Source organism: Asparagus officinalis, chromosome 6 (assembly GCF_001876935.1).
Source record: "Asparagus officinalis chromosome 6, Aspof.V1, whole genome shotgun sequence".
NCBI classification, from domain to species: Eukaryota; Viridiplantae; Streptophyta; class Magnoliopsida; order Asparagales; family Asparagaceae; genus Asparagus; species Asparagus officinalis.
In genome coordinates this window covers 65,465,592-65,465,921 of record NC_033799.1, presented here as the reverse complement: position 1 = coordinate 65,465,921, position 330 = coordinate 65,465,592, and positions in this window count along the sequence as shown.

The window sequence follows — 330 nt, the reverse complement described above, 5'->3', positions numbered from 1 at the left end:
TTCACCCATAAATCATGTGTAAAATGAATTATGACTAGTATATTTTAAAAGTTAATTGGGAATAGAAGAGTTTCAAAAGAAGTGGGATGTAATCAGTATATGCTTAGAAGTAGCTTGCGTTATCACAAAATTTACTCTGAAGAGCAGGTAAATGACCTAGATTCTTAATATACTTGGCATTTTAAGAAATGTTGGTAATAACCTCCTCCAAAAGTTTTCTTTCACCATTTTTGTGCATTTAGCCTGTATCATAATCAGTGTGTCAGTGTATGTTTTTTGATTTGCATATAAACCATAAAGTTCAGAACACGATGGATGCAGAGTGCTTCT